The sequence below is a fragment of the Peromyscus californicus genome, unplaced genomic scaffold (genome assembly GCF_007827085.1).
Source record: "Peromyscus californicus insignis strain IS unplaced genomic scaffold, ASM782708v3 Scaffold_12__1_contigs__length_115047231, whole genome shotgun sequence".
Lineage (NCBI taxonomy): Eukaryota > Metazoa > Chordata > Mammalia > Rodentia > Cricetidae > Peromyscus > Peromyscus californicus.
This window is the reverse complement of record NW_026294413.1, coordinates 55,127,363-55,133,679: the sequence shown is the minus strand read 5'-3', so window position 1 is coordinate 55,133,679 and position 6,317 is coordinate 55,127,363. Positions and strand designations below refer to the sequence as shown.

The 6,317-nt window shown below is 42.3% G+C and overlaps 1 pseudogene; it reads left to right on the top strand.

Moving 5' to 3' along the window:
- The first annotated feature begins 2,648 nt into the window (after window positions 1-2,648).
- Window positions 2,649-3,656, top strand: LOC128107900 (rRNA 2'-O-methyltransferase fibrillarin-like; annotated as a pseudogene).
- The last annotated feature ends 2,661 nt before the right edge of the window (window positions 3,657-6,317 follow it).

The following is a 6,317-nucleotide window of genomic DNA, read 5'->3' as shown; positions in this document are numbered from 1 at the left end:
CGTAAGTTGCAAGCAGGCAGAATAAAGGGGCCTGCGGCACTCTGCTCTCTCTTCCTTTTTCACAGGCAGTTAGTGGTTTTCCCACATACACCATATACTTTCATTATGATGTACTGGAATCTCCCAAACAGATTCCCTCCCTCCTTAAACCAATTGCATCATCTCAGGTATTTGCTGCAGTAACAGAAAGCTGACCAATACACTGCTGCTGAGTTTCATAGTAATGAGTTATGCAGCAAAACTGGAGCTATGAGTAGATAGAGTGCCTCAACATCGTGCTGACAAACAGATGTTTGACACAGGGTACATATTCTGTATGATTCCCTTTGCTTGAAACTGGAAATGATAACTTAATTTACAGTGACAGGAGGAAGGTCACTGCTTTTCTTGGACCTGGGTGAAGCTGAGGACAACTGCGAAAAGATGGAAGAGAACAGATCATTCAAATGTTCCGTATGCTGAATAGGAGAGTAGGAAAATTTCTGTAGATGATCACAAAAGAAAGTTCTAATTATCTATTTATTTATCTGTGTATCTATCATCTATCTGTCATCTACCTGTCTATCTATCTATCTATCTATCTATCTATCTATCAAACATCTCTACTACTAAATGCCTATCAAATATCTATTTTATCTATCTTGTCTATCATGTATCTCATTTATCTATTATCTATATCTATCACCTACTTATAGCTATCTATCATTTATTTATCTGTAGATCATCTCTGTCTATCTATCTATCTATCATCTATATCTATCTATCTATCTATCTATCTATCTCTCTATCTATCTCTCTATCTATCTATCTATTGATAATCTATCACCTATCTGCACATGTTTACAGGCACACTGAGGGAACTAGGAAGTAAGAGACAATGCTTTCTAGGAAGCTCCAAAATGAGTGAAGATCTGAAAATATTTGTCCACCTAGTGGTCATTAAATTGCTCACCATCTCATTCAGAGAAAAATATCAAGAGATAGGAAAGAGATGGGCCTGGGGCTGCCCACAATATTTCAACACAAAATTCTACCTGATACAAACTAGACTTTCAACAAAGAGGAAAAACTGACAGTTCCCTGCTCACCGTTCCCTAGAAGTTCACATTTTGACATGTGTTTGCCTTTCCAATTATAGTCTGCTTTTGACTGGAGTTAAGTTCTTTACTTCTGACAGCAGATGTCACAATTGCCTAACAAAAGGGAAGCACAGCACATGTTTCTTCAAGACAAAGAGAAAGGCAGATGCTATAGCTTTAAAACACACCCATCCACACCATTAACACGTGCATGTTGTTGTGTGTAGAATGTCTACCTACCATGCAGAGGCGTGGGTTTGATATTTTAGTGCTGGGAAAACTAGTGAGTGTTCTTTCATGGGATAACAGTTCTATACTCACTGTGTATAAGTAGCTGGACCAGGAAGAGTGCCCTGGTATATCCCATACGTATTTGTTATTTATCCTATACCTCAGTTTATCCAATGAAAGGAAAAAATATTTAATCCTAAATAAATAATAAGTAATCATTTAAGAACAAAAAATTATTTCCACTGTCCACTAGCAATAGATGTGAGGTATCTCCACAAAACACACACCTCTTTCCAGATTAAAAAGCTGGACGATCCATTCTATACATTGAAATAGTGAGATGAAATTGAAGATCTGACAACATTTGGAAAGTGAAGCAGAGGGGATGATGTTCATGGCAGTCTGTTGCTGGGAGGAAGGTGTCATGTAGGCCCAGATGGTCACTGCATCGCAAGACTTGGGAAGGCAGATCATCAGGATACAAACAAGGCTCCTTTGCCTGGATCAGGTTGGAAAGATTCAGCATGGCTACACTGCCAAGAGATGCTTTAACAAGTCTTGGTGTCCAAGTAACATGACTAGTCATCAGAACAACTGGGAGAACTAATAAGGTCAAGAGATAAACACGTGAATAAACACAAGAGAAGAAGGGCCAGAAACGGATTCTTCCACACATTTTGACCATCCACCAAGAGGATTCAAGGGAAAGAGGCTACTTATTCTTTCAACACCACTGTTAGAAAGAAAGCTGGCTGTGTGTGTGGAAAAACATGAACACTGGGCTTCAACTGACACCACACATGGACATTCATTGGAAATGTGTCACAGACTTCAGTATAAAACGAAAAGAATGTGATTTCTGAAAGAAAGAGCAACAGAAAGTCTTTCCAGTGAAGGAAGCGCAGCTGATCTGGTTCAGGATAAATGCACATAAAAAGGGGGAAATAACAAATCAGTTTTCAGTAACGTAAAACTCTGTGAACCTTGGAAAGATGGCCTTAAGAAAGGGTAGTCTCTGCCTGGGAGAAATCACTTAAGTACATGTATCTAATTTGTCTGGAATACTAGAGGTCTGTATTTGAGGGTAAGGACTTGTGTCTAGAACACTAGTCAACAAATGGCAATTGGCAAATGTTCACTGGTGGGTGGGAAGGAAAGTCATGATCAAAGACACTGTCTACAGAAGAGAAGTAAGACAAAGAAAAAACCACTCCCATATCCCCCTTCTCTTGCTCCCTTCTTCCCACCTAAAAAAAAAAAAAGATTATGGCGAAAGCCTGAGACTCGTGGAGCAGGGGACACCGCCGATCACCGGGGCCGCGCGACCAGGACGCAGTGATGAAGCCAGGTTTCAGCCCCCGTGGGGGCGGCTTTGGTGGCTGAGGAGGCTTTGGTGACAGAGGCGGTAGAGGAGGAGGACGAGGCGGACGAGGAGGCTTTGGCAGGGGACGAGGAGGCTTTGGTGGAGGTGGAGGTCGAGGTCGAGGTGGAGGTGGAGGCTTCAGGGGACGAGGAGGTGGAGGAGGAGGAGGTGGACGAGGTGGAGGCTTCCAGTCTGGGGGCGGCCGGGGTCGAGGTGGTGGCCGGGGAGGCAAAAGAGGCAACCAGTCAGGGAAGAATGTCATGGTGGAACCGCATCGGCATGAAGGTGTCTTTATCTGTCGAGGAAAGGAGGATGCCCTTGTCACAAAGAATCTGGTCCCTGGAGAATCCGTATATGGGGAGAAGAGAGTCTCTATTTCAGAGGGAGATGACAAAATTGAGTACCGAGCCTGGAACCCCTTCCGTTCCAAGCTGGCAGCAGCAATCCTGGGAGGCGTAGACCAGATCCACATCAAACCAGGGGCAAAGGTGCTCTACCTTGGGGCAGCCTCAGGCACCACCGTCTCTCATGTCTCTGATATTGTTGGCCCGGATGGTCTGGTCTATGCAGTTGAATTCTCCCACCGTTCTGGCCGTGACCTCATCAACTTGGCCAAGAAGAGGACCAACATTATTCCTGTGATTGAAGATGCTCGGCATCCACACAAATACCGCATGCTTATCGCAATGGTGGATGTGATCTTTGCTGATGTGGCGCAACCAGACCAAACCCGGATTGTGGCCCTGAATGCCCACACCTTCCTGCGGAATGGAGGACACTTTGTGATTTCCATTAAGGCCAACTGCATCGATTCCACGGCCTCAGCAGAAGCTGTGTTTGCATCCGAGGTGAAGAAGATGCAGCAAGAGAACATGAAGCCCCAGGAGCAGCTGACGCTCGAACCCTACGAGCGGGACCACGCTGTGGTTGTAGGTGTGTACAGGCCACCTCCCAAAGCGAAGAACTGAACCCAGAGCTGTCCGGATTGGAAGAAATGTGTGTTGCTACTGTTGCACGTGTAGTTTTTTTCTATTAAAAGACTCAACTGTCAAAAAAAAAAAAAGATTATATATTTTTCTTTATGAATATTTTGCCTGCATGCATGTATGTGCACCACATGTGTGTCTGGTTTCCTGCTGCCCACAGAGTCCATAAGAGGGCATCAGATCTCCTGGAGCTGGCATTAATGGCCAGCTGAGAGCCACTATGTGGGTGCTGGGAACCTAATCTGTGCCCTCTACAAAAGCCAGAAGTGCTCTTAATCACTGAGCTATCTCTCCATCCCACTCCACCTCCACCCACCCACCTCAACTTCTGCTTGCTTTTTGGAACAGTTGTGTAGAGCATCCTGAAACATTTTAAGTAGCCCAGGGTGGTTTTGAACCCGTGGCCCGCGTAGCTCAGCCTTATCTTGAATTGTTTGGCTTCAGACTGAGGTTGGAGGAACATGTACAATGTAATGAGTTGCTTTCCCCTTGAGTGAAAACTGGGAGAAGAAAGTGAATGGACCTGATTAGTCCCTGGTTAGACTAATTTAATTCTCAGGGTAGACGACAGTGCACTCTGACAGTGATTGCCCTGATAAATAAATCAGGAAGTCCTATGAAGTGGAAATCCCTCTCACCTGGCTCATTGGATTTTTTTGCATCTGACTGGCTGGATTGGGTGGGGGAAATGCAAGGGCCTGATATTTTGGGGAGGAATTCTGGTGACTTTCATGTCTCTCCACAGGAAGTGATCTGCTTTCCAAACCTTCGGCCAGATGTTCAGTTCCTCTAATCCACTCTTTTTAATGCCTTTAATAGCCACATACAATATTCGACCCTTTCCTTTCACACTCTGGAATTAGAACAAAACAAACAAACATACAAAAAAAACTATCTTTTTTGTGTCTTCTGGGCTCAGCTCATCTATTTTCTGCTGTACAACTATGTCAGTTCCTGGAGTAAGGGTTCAGATTCCTTCTTATGAACAGATCTTAACTTACTGCTTCCCTAAAAAAATCCAAAGAAAGAGCTATTCCAGAAAATAAGCACTTTACTGTACACCTAATTATAGCTATAAATAAAAACTATTACAAAATGAAGACCTGCACTTTACAGTTTGTGGATATCAGCTCTGTGGCTACCTGTGGAAGGCATAGGTGTCCAGTGGGAGTGGGAATGTGTTAAGTGCAGAATGTGTGTATGTATGAGTGTGTGTGTGTGTTCAGGAATGTGAGTCTTTGTGAGTGTGTGTATGAATGTTCTGAGACTATCTGTCGTGGACATTTGTGCTTCAAGCTCCTGGGCACTTTCTAGGCTCATCTGGTGCTCTTAGAAATTACCACACATTGTCAGCATCAATCGTCAATTACTTTCCAAAGGCTATAGTTTGGGCAGTCTATCCATCTCTAGAGAGAACTCCATTGTAGAGAAACTAGAGAGTGGCCATCCTAGGGCATGAACTTGCACTCTGTGTTTACTCTAGGTTTTTCGTGACCTTAGACGAGTCACTTTTTGATCTCATCCTGGAGAATATTCCTTGCATAACTTAATCATTTGATTATGAATCAAACTAGGTAAACATATGAAAATATTCTGGAAAATTTAGGCATTTTACAGATGTGTGACAGTGTTTTGTGTTTTTTTTTGGGGGGGGTGGGTGGAAATAGAATTACACTCATGAAAAGCAATTTCTGGATGTTCAAAATGTAACACATATAATAATGAGATCGCATGCACATTGACCAACATCAAAAGTAAATCCTGCAGATGTTTTGTCTTGCAATCTGTCAGTCACTGAGACTAATAAAATTAGTACTTAATTCTTAATCTCAGCGATGGCTCTCTGAACAATTTTGTGACCTAGTGATGACTACCTTTCCTATATAATTTCATAAATATTACATTATTGATTTGGTAACATGTCAATTGTGTGCATTCTTTTTGTTATCCAAATATCTATGTTCGTTTTCTGTAAAAGTGGATGGGGAAAAGCCTCAGAGGCCTCAACCCTACACAAAAAAACTACAGGCAACTGAGCAAAGCTGTGAGTGGGATAGATAGCTCTGCCCAGGGAAGAGCACATTAATTGGTTATGCAGTACCAAACAGTCAGCCCTGCAAACATATATACAAATAGCCTAGTATGGACTCAACAGGCTATATTTAGCAATATATGTGTATATACAAATACACATATGCATGCAATGACAATTGATGAAAAAAGAGACCACAAATTTGAAGGAGAGTGGGGAGGGGTATATGGGAAGGTTTTGAAGGAGAAAAGAGAAGGAAGAAATGTAATTAATTAATCTTAAATGTTGTAATTAACACACTAAAAAAAACCCACAAAAAATGTGGATCTTTTCATGATAAGATTTATTTAACAGAATATTTTATTCCAGCAAGTTTTTAGGACTTAGATTTTAAAAACATCTGGGGACACGTGTGACCCTTTTGTGAAAATATCCCATCTTGGGTTTGAAATGTTATTAGGTAGACTTGGTAAGGGGCTTCCTACTGTGCCCCTCCCCTGCTGCCCACATCTGTATAGGGTGTGAAGGAAATGAGGCAGATTGTTTTTAAGGTGAACAATAAACAGGATCTTGACTCATATAACTAAGTTTGAAAATATTCATTTTTGAAAATGACCACACAGGAA